General features: G+C 45.1%; 1 protein-coding gene across 1 annotated transcript in view; it reads right to left on the bottom strand.

The window, feature by feature from the left end:
• The window catches only part of KCNAB1 (potassium voltage-gated channel subfamily A member regulatory beta subunit 1), a 307,769-nt gene that overhangs the window by 216,898 nt on the left and 76,363 nt on the right, over nt 1-14,508 (bottom strand). The gene's annotated exons all lie outside the window — the stretch shown is intronic.

Below are 14,508 nucleotides of genomic sequence, written 5' to 3'. Positions count from 1 at the left end.
ATGATGTAGAGGGTGCACTCAAGGAGCTCACAGATGCCCAGGCAGCCCTTACAAAGGGGTGGGGCTTTGCCTGGGGCGTGCATTTGATTAGCAGGAGAGGAGGGAGGCTGCCTTCTCAGGGGCTGGCAGATGTGGAAGGAAACACTCTATATGATTAATGTCTATATGACTAAAAAAATAGCAGGTCTGACTAGTTCTTCCCAGCCAAATTAAGTTGTAAGAATTAAATTTTCAAGTAGGCTGTGTGCTTGTTTTGAAATCTATTCCAGATATAAATTTTAAACATTTTTAAACCTGTAGATAAGGTTTAAATCACATTGTGGAATCTCATTCTTTATACTCCATGCCTTCCCACTCTTTAAAAATAAATATACTGCCTAATGTTCAGTGGTTGGGAAGTAACTTTAGGATGGAGTGAGGGCCATAGAAAAGAACAAATGAACTTAGGATGACTTCTTTTTACCCTCCATGTCTCTGTTCCCTGGAATAAACAACAGTGGGTAAAGAGGAAGCAGATCATTCGAACGTTTACTTTTTCATACTAAGCTGGCTCATCGGAAATGATCAATGTGAATCAGGAAAAGAGTCAAAGTGAGAAGAGGCAGAAGTGGGAGGAATCAGAAGGAACAGCTCGGAAAAAGGGAAAAATAAAGCAGCCTGGGAGGCAAGATGAGCCCAATGATCATGGTGGGTCCGGAGGGATCAGGAACCATTCGCTGAGGGGGAGAAGGTTTGGGAAGCTGGCTAAGGGCCCAGGTAAGAGTGCTGTCAATTCTACAGAGAGAAGCACCCAGGGTTCAGAAGATCTCCACTCGACACTGTGCACTGAAGTGGCTTCCAGGATTGCCAAGAACTAGCACACCAAGGCCTGAAAATATACCCAAAAGCAGAACAAGGAATAGGTCATCGGAATAAAACATGCACGGTGGAGCCCTTCTGAGTCATCTTTGGATCCCCTACAGGACCTCGCAGAGTGCCTTGTACAGGCAGACCCTCCCTGAAAATAACTGAGAAAGGGAGATAAGGAAGGAAAGGAAGGAGGGAGGGAAGAAGGGAGGAGTATGGGAATATACCAAATTCTTTGATAAATGTGATTTCTTAAAAAAAAGAAGAAGAATAGAAAATTCTGCATGTTCTACTTTCACACAGCCTGCCCACTTAGAAGGAGTGAATAATTGCCCCACATTCAGGTCTGCGCCTCTTGTGTGCAGACAAGCATTCCAGACGTTCGTACGTGCCACAAAGAGAACAAAGAGACTGAGGCCAGAGGAATGCTCACAGCGTGAGCATTTTTCTTGCTACCCACAGTGCGTCTTTTCAGATCAGACACCACATGGGCTTTCTGACAGCCAGCCCGTGGCTTGGGGACTTACCCAGCCAGCTGTTCTCACCCTTCCCAGCATTAGTGGAGCAGTGGGTCTCAGGAGCCTGGAAATTAGGTGATGGGTGACTGTGAGAATGCTCACTCCAATAAGTTTGTGCTAACAGGCCACATGCTAATTAAGCTAGGGAAATTAGATTTGGAATGTGTATGCCTTCATTGTCACACAAGATCTGCAGGAGTTTTCATTATTATTTCAAGTTCAAATAAGACCCACAAATGGTGGCACAGATATAAACATAGATTGGACACAGACATAGATATTGTTATGGGTACCCCCCAATTCATATATTGAGGTCCTAATACCTAGTAAGTATCTCAGAATGTGACTGTCTTGGACAAAGGGTGTTTGAAAAGGTAATTGAGTGGATCAAATAACTGTGGCACATTTACACAATGGAATACTACACAGCAGAAAGAAAGAAGGAGCTACTATCCTTTTTGACAGCATGGGTAGAACTGGAGAACATTATGCTAAGTGAAATAAGTCTGGTGGTGAAAGACAATTACCATATGATCTCATCCATAAGAGGAACCTAGTGAACAAAACAAAACAAACAAGCATGCAAAATAGAACCAGAGGTATGGAAACAAGGAACAGACTGACAGTGACCAGAGGGCAGGAGGGATGGAGATAAAGAGGGAAAGAAGGGGAAATGTTTAATCAACAAACAGGTATAAATGACCCATGGACATGGACAGCAGGGTGGGGATCGGCTGTAGGAGGGGGGGGGGCAGAGGAAAGCAACAGGGGAAGGGAAAATTGGGACAACTGTAATAGAACAACAATTAAAAAGAGGTAATTGAGGTAAAATGAGGTCATTCTGGTGGGCCCTAATCCTATATTACTGGTGTCCTTATAAAAAGAGCAAATTAGGACAAAGACACATTCAGAAGAAAGGAAACACAGGGAGAAGACAGCCATCTGTAAGCCAAGGAGAGATGCCTCAGAAGAAATCAATTTTTGTTGACACCTTGATTTTGAACTTCTAGCCTCCAGAATTGTAAAAAAATAAATGTCTATTGTTTCAGCCACCCCATCTGTGGTATTTTGTTATAGCAGCCCTAACAAACTAAGACATATATAGGTATTGTTTGTTTTTATTCTAATTCTTATATTTTGGGGCAAGTGAAACTACTGGAGCTCTCTAAAGAAGAAGCCCCTAAAAGTCTTTATTAGACCGTGGTAAACATCATTATCTTGCCACTTTATGCATCCTAAACCAACAGCACAACAGGCTGTAAAGACACGTTCCAACTACAACTTACTCCTTTCCCAAAACTCATAAAGCCTGTACATGCTGACTCTGGATACAAAAGCGGTGATTTTCGAGGCACTTCTAGTACTTTTTCTTATTCTTAATAATCTCCTTATTCCATCAATTTGCTCTTTTAGGGGCTTGTTCTGCACTGGGTGTCTGGACTCAGCGCCCACAAATGTATCATAAGGCAATGGAGAGAGACCTGCAACAGAAAGCAAAGGCCTGGGTCCCAGCCCTGGCTGTCACTTTGTCACCTCCAGTGGCATTACACCTCTCTCTGCCTGTTTTCTCTCACTTGAAATATGAGGATAATACATATTTGTTTCCAAGATCCTTCCTTGCTCTATAGATTCCGTGAAGTGCTTTTTCAGAGAGACGTGGAGGTGCAAGATTACATAAAGCCACCTCACCATTTATTCTGCAATTTCACCTTGATCTGATCTGGTCTCTATTTATTACCTGACATTTAGAATTCTTTGGAAACAATGTCAAAAGGTCAGCATTGGGTCATGATGACAGAGGTGGTAAGGAACAGATCACACACCACTTAACTGGCACCCTATCTTCTCATTTTCATCATAGAGACTTCATGGTACGTGGTAGGACTCTGGAGTATGGGGCCAGTGTGGAGTGTGGGTGTAAATCCCAGCTCCACTCTCCTCTCCCTTCCCATGAGCCACTGGGCAGTACTCTCAATCTCCCTGCACCTCAGCATCCTCTGAGGAAAAAAGTGGTGCAAGAACATACGTCTCTGGATAATTTTGGGAATTACATGAAACAGTGCTTGACCCACAGAAGGTGCTTAATAACTGCCACGTATCTGCCTAGATTTATTAAAAGCAGAGCTGTTAAGAACCCTTTAATCTCTCAAACAAGCACACCAGGAGACTCAGCAATTACTGATACCAGTAACATATAGCACTTCCTCTAGCCTAGAAACCCTTAAGAACATTTTACACATAATAACTGATTTACTCTTTATGAAATCCCATGGGGAGGCGCTGAGTTATCAGCTCCATTTTACAGATGAGAAAACATGCGATACAGAGAAGTAAATAAGTTGCCCAAGGTGACACAGTCAGGAAATGTTGCGGACACTGCTGACCAGTGACTGCGGAGTTATGAATGAAATGAGATACGTTCACACAGACTGAGTCCTGTGGAGGAAAAGGGATGGCATGGCTACTCTCTCAAAGGAGAGTGCCCCGACCCTTGCCTTGACAAGTTTTTATTGGCTTTCAGTTTGCGCAGGAATACAGGTAAAGCTCATTAATCATTGTCAGGCAGTAAGGATCAAACAACAGATAGTGTACAAAGAACTACAAGGGCTTATTCTGAGTCAGGGTCTGTTAGCTAAAGGGCTACAAAACTTTGGGAAACACATTCATTTCCTGCTCATTTAATTGAGAGCATTCTTAGCAAAGCAGATTTCACAGGATTTTACGTATTCTTTCTCAGGCCTGATCACCAGGGGAACCCACCCTTTCCAGCACAGGGCTACACTGCCCTCTGTCACTGTTTCAGACTTAAGTCAGGCAGGGGAAGTAAGGCAGCTAAGTGATTAGGATACTTCTTGTAGACAGAATGAGGACTCAGGCTATGTCAAAGCCAAGGGGTGAGGGTCCATCATCCCCTTTTGCTATAGCCCCCCAAGTCCTTCCTAGGGGTCACCCCATGATCATGCCTGTCTTAGGTCATTCCCCCCCTGGGGAATCTTACCTGTCACTGGCTGACTGATCAAGCATTGGGGGCCAGTCAGGGTGAAGAAAAAGGAGCAGAAGCGGCACCCCTGCCAGGAAGATAAGCTTTTTCTCCTTAGTGGCTTATGGTCTGAAGATCGCTCACTCAGCCTTGGCCATGGTGGGTTACAGCTTCTGAAACCAGGCAGGGCGGTTCCCAACAAGGAAACTGCAAATCTGAGAGTTCCCTGGGGGGTAGCCTTCCTTCTTAACATTGTGCATATTGCTCCTCGCTACTAGAACTTCCTTGTGAGAAGGGCTTGAAATAGTATCATTTTATGAATACAAGGAAAGTCATATTTTTATTATGAGTGAGCAGAAAATTCAATATTAAAAGTCTAAAAATTTCAGATTAAATCATGCATTTTTGTAGCTTTTGAGTAAGCCTTTTATCAATCTTTTTAATACTTCATAGTACTTTATTCCCACGGCTCAAAAAATTTTCCTATGACATGGAAAACTTTTAATTGATTCAATTTCTTACAAGTCAAGTCAAATGCTTTTGGCTGAGTCCACTTAGAACGTATGGTTTCTATTCCATTAGAAACCACAGCTAGCCAGGGCCAGGAAACGTTTAATTATGCAGCCACAAAACTGGATTCATTGAAAACAGAAAAGAATCTGCTAATATCCAAAGAATTTTAAACATGCAAGTGTACAGATGGCAAGCCAGTTTATGTGCCAACTATTTGTGACTAGTAGAGGAACTGTTAGGGAGTTTGCTATTTATCAGACATTCTTAACACGTGGGTTTGGAGAACAATTTATTATACTGTGAGAAATTGAACCATCCATGAAAATTAGTATGGGCTTAGATTTGCATGGGCTTAGTTTTGGAATAACTAAGAAAGTAAAATAAAGAGGCCAAACTGGAAAAACTCCAGGCTCTGCTGAAGGAAAGAAACTTTCAGATGTCAACTCTTCTGCTTCCCTGGAGAGAAGTCTCATCAGAAATCCCTCACCAGGACAGTCTGGGGACAAGCCAACACAGGTATTCATTCTCACAGCACCAGCCACACGTCCAAACCAAAACATAATTCCAGGACAGTTAAGCTTTTCAATGAACATTTAAGTATGCCCACAGCCATCAGCAAGATCTCCAATATTTATGCATCACTTTATATATTCAAGGGAAAGTGGTGTAGCGCTATAGGAGGCAAGTGTGGAGAAATAGGAAATTCGCAATTCAAATTATTTTGTTCAGGCCTTTTCATAATAGGTAATTTCTCATAAACTTGTCTGAAGCCTGGTCATAATGCTGGGAGAAGACAGGACACATGGTCTGTTTATTTTTTTATAAGTGTCATTAGTACTTCCTAAATTATTAGCCATTAGCATAATTTCTACCATTGCCTTACAATAGAAAAAGCTGGTCAGAAATATTTGTCTTATCTTTGGACAAAAGATTTTCCTAAAAATTTTATCTCACAGAGAACCAAGGGATTCCATTAATAGATATTCAAAAATATGACCACATTAGGACATGTACATGAATATTTATAACAGCATTATTCATAACTAAAACTAGAAAACTATCCAAATGTTTATCAAATAGTGAGTGGATAAATAAAATGTTATATTTATATAATTCTAATTAGCATTTAAAAGAATGGAACATTCAACAACATGAATCTCCCTTAAAAATATTATGCTAAGTAAAGGAAGCTAGACCGAAAGGCTACACATTACATAGTTCTGTGTTTATGACATGCCTAAGAAAGGCACATTTACAGGGACAAGCAGCTCAGTGGTCGCCTGGCCCCTGGAATGGGAACCGCGAGTAACTACAGACGGGCAGGAGGAAATTTTCTGAGGTTATGGAAATGCTCTAAAACTGAATTTTGATTATTGTTGTACTATAAATTTACTAAAATTATTTAAAGATTTATTTTGAGACATATAAATTGTATTTCAATAAAGCTGTTTTAAAAAATAATAAAACAAAGCATGACTTGGATGAAAGTTTGTTTTGTTTTGTTTTGTGTTGTTTTAAACTGCAGGCTTCCCTTTCGCTATCAGGGGCAAAGACTGGAGGTTTGAACACAGAATTTATTACAAGGCCAGAGGTCTGGGATGTCTCTGAGAAGGCTTTGAAGACAAGATCGGGAAGAACAAAGAGTTTGGTTGCTGTGGGGTTCCCCAAGAGAGTCTCTGCTTCCTTCGTCGCTGAGCTGAGATCCTAGAAACCCTAACTAGGTTGAGGGAGAGTCCAAGGCATTCCCAAAGAAGGTCCACACTGGGCACAACACTGGATTTGGGAGGGCATGCAGGGATGGCAGAGCAGCGATGGCTGAGGGTGGTACTACAGGCAACAAAGCAGCCAAGGACCACAGGGCTTCCAGGGCACACAGGAGGTCGCAGAGCACAGAGCTGGATACGGAGGCTGTGCAAGGTCTGCAGTCAAACATACTGGGTGCAGCTGAAGGCCCCAAAGACCAGGTGGAACAGCTCTGGGACACAGGCAACAGGTGCGCAAGGGACCACTCAGAGGAGAGCAAGAAGAACCTAGAGGTTTCGGCCTGTAGATCAGCTCTGATGGGGGGTTGGAACTCTGAAATAGCTCAATGTTCACTCCAAGCTCTGCAAGTTGTCCGCTTCTTCTTGCCTTTGTCAGAAAGAAGGCTTAGGACCAGATGAGGACAGCCAATAAAAACCCCTTTTCTGGCCACCGATGGACATTTGCAGGATGTAGCAGACTCCCAGTGAGCTGAGGGTCTCATGCTGCCACCTTTGACCTCAGACCTCCCAGACTGACCTTCCAGGAAGAACGTTCTATGTCCTCCAACAGCCAATTCTGGGTTTAAGGAGACACTTTATCATATTAAAAAGCTTCCTTGTCTCTGTCAGAGTGACTCAGGTCTTCTTAAAAAGGTTTGAGCAGATGGACAAGGTGCCCAAAGGTCATGACTGGGGCCCCCTTGTCTAGTCACTTATCTTCCGACTTTGAGCCTCAGGCAAAACCCCCAGCCACAGGGGGCCGTCGGGGGCCATGATGTGGTTTGCTTCTGCAAGGAGCACACAGAGTCCTGAGCATTTGCTTTGGCTTATACCCTAAGTGTTTCCAGGTTCCTTTGCAGATCAGGTTGCCTGTGTGTAACTCTTGAAGTGACATTTTAAAGTGAGGTATCATTAAACAAAAGCCAGTTGGAAGCAGAGTCATTCCACTTCCTTGCTGGACAGATCAGATCGTCTGTACAGACTGCTGCTGGGTTCCGCATCCAGGGGAGCCTTCCCCACTCCATAGCTAACACCGCTATTTAGGCTCAGTGGTCATCCACGCAACAGCGCTGCACATAGTTCACAGCAACATGGTCATTTGTTATAAAGGCTTTCATGTACGGGAGCAGGAAAGAAGGCATTTGGACACCTAACATTTTTGGCTTGGGGCTTTTCCTTTTAATTGATTGGAAATGAGTTATCTAATGTTACATGTACCTAATGCAAAAATATATGCCTTCCAGAAAATGACTGCTTGATTTTAATTCCCCTGTAATCATGCTTATTGTTAACTGTCTTCTGAAATTCCAAAGGTGGTCATGTGGAGGGGGGACTCAGTTTGGGGGGTGTTGTTGAATATGTAGGACAGACACGGGAACCGGCAGCAGGGCCCACGGACAGCACGGGCTGTTCCATGCACACCGGGCGGCCCACCTGGACATCTGGTGAGCTTGTTGTCACCGAAAGCCCTCAAAGTGTGGCCGCAGGACCAGATGTACATGATGGAGAAAAGAGAGAATGTACTTCTCTGCATGGTAATCAGGTTCGATGATCCCTTTAGGTGGTAAGAAACTAAAATGGGTTTGCTCTTTTGGCACGTCCATCTCTCCTCCCTTCTTCTGACAAGAGTATCCCCCATTTAAGTGGGATGGAGTGCCACTCTCAGGCTCCTGCCGTGGGCATGTGACCCAGGTCACAGTGATTGATGCAGGATGATCAGTCATGTGACCCATTTCAGTTCAATAATACGAAACCCTGGGACTTTTATTGGAAAAAAGAAACTCTGTCTCTCTCTCTTTCTCTGTCTTTTTAACTAGTAGTGCATTAAGCCCAGGAAAAGACCTGCTTGAGAATTAACTGGAAGGCGACCATGTCCTGTAGTGCCCCCTCCTTCTCGTGGCTCCCTCAGCAGGCGGAGTCTGCTCTTTCCTTCTCTGGCGCTTCACCCACCACATCACTGTGACTCAGCTACTGCATCTCTGCTTCCAGGGCTCCAGGGACCGCAGACTGACTAACTGCAAACTTCCCACATCAATTCCCCAAGAGAAGGAAACTGACCACGCCAGATTGTCACTGTCCATGTGATACACACAAGTAAACTCTAAATCTCATACCGACCACCACAGAAGGCTATCTTCATGTCAGGCACTGTACTGGACTCAACATTTTTTCTTGTCTCCCCACATCCTACGTTGAAGCACTAACCACCAATGTGGTGGTGTTCGGAGGCTGGACCTTCGGGAGGTAATTAAGTTTAGATGCAGTCATGGAGGGGGAGCATAATGAGATTAGTGTCCACATATGAAGAGGAAGAGGCCAAGGCTTCAAAATTCTTTCTTCAGGGAAGGGTGCTGTAGGTATAGAAGCTATCCTCAGAATGTGGCTCTGGGAGCCACCCACCCCATTTCTAATTTTAGGTTTCTACAATCCTCTTTATCCTTTTTAATTCTCTCTCAATTGTTTTGTTTGGATTTTTATTAGTGTTGAGATGTGTCCCACAAAGATTAATGAAGGGAGTTTCCAGGCAGAGAGCCTCATTCATTTTTCTTCTCTTCTTACCCACCATTCAACATCTGTCCCACTAAAGCCTTGGGCACCAGTTTTCCAGAAGGGGAAGGAGATTTAAAAACAAAACCAAATCTGGGACACCCGAGCCTCATCTGGTATGATATGGTAGTTCGGTCAGGCCTTAGCAGGAAAAGGATAGTGCGAGGCTACTGACAAGGGAGTGCCCCTGAGGCCGCAGTGTCTCAGGCCTGGTAGCAGCTGCATCTCTTAACAGCCCTAGGCCTGAAGGGACGATCTGAAGGCAAATGGGGCTGAGTGGTGACAACCTGACAAAAACTGTGACCCTCGATGGAGGGATATGGCCAGCCCACAGGAAATGAGTTCAAGAAATCAGAGTCCCAAGTAACCACCCATCTCCTGCCAACTGGTTGAACCCAACTAGAGGCCAAAAGCCACAGGAGCATACAGCAGCCCCCTGGGGTTCGAAACAGAGTAGAAAAGGGAAGGGCATGGATCTGGGCAGGTAAACGGAAACTACTCAACACACATCGGGTTGGGAGCACTGAAGTCGCATTTTCCTTCAAGTAGGCAGGAACAGGTCAATAGATCACAGCTCACTGATAAGTCTTTGTTGTAACAGGCAGATCTAGTCCTGTTCTGGGGGCACTGACACAGAAGATGATGTCCGGCCAGACGGTGAGCATCCACTCGGACTGGGGGGGCTGGCTTGCCCTGCCTGAGGATAGCATGAAACGAGGAACTGCTGCCTCTCCGGAGAGCACAGTGACCTTTGGAGGCAGTCTGAGTGATGTGTTTAAAGCGGCACTAGCCACATATGCCGGGCCACACCATCCTTCAGGCGTTTCCAAAGACACAGTTGAATAAAATACTTTCATTCTTTCAGTAAAATACCTAATTTTAATCAAAATGTGGAGAAATATTGTGTTTGAAGTGCAGGAAGTGAAAATTTTATAGAGAATAAAGGTAGGTTTCTGGGAGCATTGCCTTGCATTTAAGATTAAAACAGGAATATAATTCATGTTGAAGACATAATGCTTTTTCATTTTTTAATTTAACATTAGTCCACTAAAACCTAAAGATACAAACAGTTTCACTCAAATTATTCAAATCAGCAGTCCAACTAAGGCTGTTTTTTCCCACCTTTTTCTGGGAAGAATCTAACATTGGAGAGAAATCACATTACTCTTCCACTTACTAAACAAATATTTACTGAACATACTGGACACTGTTCTAGGTGCTGGAAATCACAGGAACATTCCCAGATAAACAAGACCCATTTTTCCTTAAGCAGTTTAAAGTCTAATAAGAGAGACCGACATAAAATTAGCGAACTACAATACAGGACAGAATGAAATGCATGCTAAAGAAGCTAAATCAGACAGAGAAAGACAAATGCCATATAATTTCACTTACATGTGGAATCTAAAAAAATAAATAAATAAATGAACAAAAAAAAACAGAAACGAACTCATAGATACAGATAATGAACTGATAGCTGCCAGAGGGGAAGGAAATTGAGAGTCTGAGGGGAAAGGGGGAAAGGATTAAGAAGTACAAGCTGGCAGTCACCAAACAGTCATGGGGATGTAAAGAACAACACAGGGAATACAGTCGATTATACTGTAATAACTATGTATGGTGCCAGGTGGGTACTAGACTTATGCGGGGGATTGTAACAGGGTGCAGCCAAGAGGAGGGCCCCAAATAGGGATTTGGAATGGGGTCCAGAACTCAAGGTGTTCAGGAAGTATTAGGATGTCCTCACCCATGGCGCCACCCCCTCCCCCCACACACACACAGGCGTGGGTTGGAGGAAGGGACAAATGGAGCAGGGCCATTAAGAGCTGTTTTCCATAGCAACAGCCTTGCAACTAACCTCTGGTGTGGTCATTTAACATATCTCTAACCTTTAACTGGTTACATAGATATGTTAAATAGCTGTGGCCACGCTCTGAGCCAGGGGAATGGAAGTACTTCCCCCCCTAAGATGTAACTGGGGGGCAGGTCCCCCAAGTTACAGCACCTGCACGGGAGCTTGGAGATGACTGGTTCCATGGCATGGGCCACACCTACCCAGACTCATGATGGCAGCTCAGTACAGCTGGAAGGATATGAGAGTGCTGGCAAGTGTAGCCAATTGTGAGAGGAGTCAGAAAGTCGGAAATGGGGCTGCAGAGGAAGATTGGCATAGGGATTTAAACCCAGATGCAGCAGCCATTGGAGAGAGAGCCATGCAGCTTTGCCAGAGTGGGGACTTCCACAGCCCTGTGAGAGAGAATCACCATGCAGCTTTAGCAGAGAACTGCCACTTGGCTTTGGCAGAGTGGCAACCTCCCTCCTTGTAGCCATTGCAGAGGGAGAACCACGCTGCTTTGCCAGAGTGGGGACCCCCGCAGCTTCAGAAGGGGGAACCACCACTCAGCTTTAGCAGAGATCCCGGCGACACAGCTGATGGTGCTGGGAACCAAGGGAGGCCTACCAGCTGAAACGGATTACTGGGAAGAACCAGGGTCTGCCTGAGCCACGGACTTCTATTTCTTTTCCTGAGATATGGTACCCCAGACTGGGCAAAAGGAGGAAGGAAGGACTGTGTGTATTTGTGGGTGTTTTAAGGGACTTTGGGATTTTGATGAAGACATTAGGTCACTACTTTAAGTCTGTATAGCATTAACTAAACATTTCCTTTCCTTTTCATGAATCTCAGGCATTGAGAGACGTCTTTCCTATAAGGTGGCAGACATAACAAACCTGGGGGGGTTCCTTTAGGTAATAGTATATTGCCTTTGGCTCCCCCTTGTTGTTCTGTAACATGATCACTTTGTAAATTATGTAAGTGTCTAACCGCTATCCTATACACCTGAAAATAATACAATACTGATGTCAACTGTATTTTAAAAATTAAAATTAATCGCAGAAAATGAAGAAGAAGGAGCAGCTCAGATAATTTTGGAGTGGTGGGAATGCCAAGCAGAGATTCATTTTGACTATGTGAAAATCAGAGAAGGCTGCATGGAGGAGGTGATGTTTGCTCTGGGCTTTAAAAATGAACAGGATGTTGTTTTAGGGCATAGGAGTTCATCATTAGACAAATAAGACAGGGACACCTCGAGTTAGGGGCAAACAGACACGGATGCACGAAGTGCTGGGCAAATGTGCCCCAAGGAGGCGATGCGGTACAGTCGGATGAGACAATGAAAGAGGACATTAGAGGGAGATGGGGCAGGGAAAGGTGTTGAAGCATATCATGAAGAACCCTAAATATTGGCTTGCCTAGCTCTATTCTGGAGGCAATAGAGGCTCTGATGGGTGGCATGTCTTCTTGGGATGTACGTTACACACAGTTTTCATTGTTTTATTTTGAGCATCACAATCTATCGCAGCTCCATCTTCCTGCTTCACAATTGTGGCCAATTTGTTTTTGTGACAGTAAAATATCTAGTGCAGTCATGCCTAATGTCCCACATCAAAGCACTTCGACCAAATGATATTAATGGTTTCAAACTGTAAGTAAGACCTGGCACACAGCACCCTCATAGGTGATGGAAATAGTTCAATACCAACCGGACGAAGGAGCTTGGAATGAAAGTGGTTTGTTGGAACAAAGCAGCCTATAAATAGTCATGCTGGGACAGACAGGCTGCATGGCTAAAAGGCCCTCCAACTTATCGGCGGAATGTTCCATAAGTCAGTGTGAGTAGGGGTGGGGGGCCGTGTGTCACCCACTCAGTCACCTCGGGGTGGGGGGGAGGAGCAGGAGCCTGCTAATTGATGTCTGCATCCTGCCATGGTGACTCACTGCAGTTTCCTTTCTATCGGGGCAATTGGGATCAAAAATGAAAAGAAAAAAGTCCTTCTGCTTCCTTTACAGACTCTATTACCTAATACCCAAGGCCAAACCAGGAAATGCTTTTAGATTTTGATGTTAAAGACTGGGGGATGGCAAGGATGTTGTGTGAAAGCAGATCTATTCGGCAAAGTTAACTCCCTGAGATGGAGAGGAAGCCAAAGTCTCCAGCCCAGCTCTTAGCAACTAATGCAGCCTCTGCTTTAGGGCTCAGATAAGACAACAGAGCCCAGTGAAGATCTCATTTTCAGCGGCGAGCCTTTGTGATGATCAAATATTGGGATGGCCTTGTGCGGAGTTCACACAGAGATGTGCGTAAGCCTGGGAGGGGCTGCAAACAGTCCTTGAGGAGAAGTGGTTGAGCCCAGCACAGGAGGCTGCTGCAGGTCTGAGCAGTGGCCGCTGAGCTGCAAAAGCCAAGTCTGGAGACCTTTTTTGCCTTAGCATGGGTGCGGCGAGTACATCCAAACAGCCAGCCTCCGCTGCCCCAGGAAAATGCTCCCCTTGGGAGACAGAGGGCTTGGCGAGGGATCTGCGTGCAGTCAACGGCCCCACGCCTGCGGCCAGGGCCTGACCTGGAGGTGACGTCCATCCCTGCGCCCAGCTCTGGGCTGGCTGAGGTGTGGTCCTGCTGAGGGCAGGCAGCAGAACAAGGTCTCGTGGCCAGCATAGTCCAAATAAGTTCTTCACATGAATCGCATTTAGCTCCTCCTTGCCTTTGGTTTTTCAAAGAAATGGCAGTTATTTGTCAAACCTCTTCATAAACACCTCTTACCACATAAAAAATCGTAAGTTTACTAGCTGTACAACAGTGTCCTCGGGAAGAGAAAGGGAATGTATCTGCCTTTTGTTTCTTCTTACACAGCCTCAGTTTCCCCTCACACCTCTTTGCCCGGGACTGTATCACATGCCCACACTTAGGGGTCCCAGGGCCAGGGGCATGAACCTCCGAGTTTGGCTTAGACCAGCGGCTCTCACACTGGAGCAGGCATCAGAATCCCCCAGGAGGCCTGCTGCAGCAGATGGCTGCTCCTCTCTCCCAGAACCTCCGCTGCAGGAGGTCTGGGGTGGGGCCTACGAATCTGTATTCCTAGCAAGTTCCCAGGTTGATGCTGTGTTTCCTCACATTGAGACTGTGGTTCAGACGAATCAAGGTTCACCCTTAGGTACAGGGGGGAAGCTAACCCTTCCTTAAACACATGGCTGCTTGGAGGAAGGGAGCAAAGTCAGGATTCCCTTAGTGAGAATAAGGGTGGGCATGTGGCTGTTGAATGACCACCACCAGAGTCTTCTGGGTTGGAAGCCTAAACTAAAACCTACAACTAAACTAAACTAAACTAAAACCTAAACGTGTTCACAAAGAGGCAATCTTTTGTGGTCTATATGGATTCTGGCTTCTTGCCCATTTGGTTAATGGTCCCCAGTTCTGCTGTTCCCAGCAAGCCCAGAGCGAGCCCTGAGGCAGCTCTTACATTGGAGAAGGTCAATGGCCCAGGAGCATGATGGAGCCTAGAAGATGCCATGGGAAGGCATAGT

The sequence above is a fragment of the Phyllostomus discolor genome, chromosome 2 (genome assembly GCF_004126475.2).
Source record: "Phyllostomus discolor isolate MPI-MPIP mPhyDis1 chromosome 2, mPhyDis1.pri.v3, whole genome shotgun sequence".
Taxonomy (NCBI): Eukaryota; Metazoa; Chordata; class Mammalia; order Chiroptera; family Phyllostomidae; genus Phyllostomus; species Phyllostomus discolor.
The sequence above is the reverse complement of the archived record's forward strand: the minus strand, read 5'-3'. Positions and strand labels throughout refer to the sequence as shown.